This window comes from Mesitornis unicolor, unplaced genomic scaffold (genome assembly GCF_000695765.1).
Source record: "Mesitornis unicolor isolate BGI_N332 unplaced genomic scaffold, ASM69576v1 scaffold46824, whole genome shotgun sequence".
Taxonomy (NCBI): domain Eukaryota; kingdom Metazoa; phylum Chordata; class Aves; order Mesitornithiformes; family Mesitornithidae; genus Mesitornis; species Mesitornis unicolor.
In genome coordinates this window covers 1-262 of record NW_010183057.1, presented here as the reverse complement: position 1 = coordinate 262, position 262 = coordinate 1, and positions in this window count along the sequence as shown.

Sequence of the window (262 nt, the reverse complement as noted above, 5' to 3'; positions counted from 1 at the left end):
TTGAGGTAGTTGTAGGTGGTGATGAGGTCTCCCCTCAGCCTTCTCTTCTCCAGACAACACTGACAACATGACGATATGACGTGACACGACAAAGCCATAATATAGCGGTGCAACACGACAGTGCGATGTGATGCAACGCTGCAACACGACCGCGCTACGTGACGATATGCCGACATGTCACGATGGCACAACCGCTCACAGCCCTGCTGGGCTAACGCAGACCCGGAGTCGCGGCCGCCTCAGGGCCGGGCGCGCCCACACC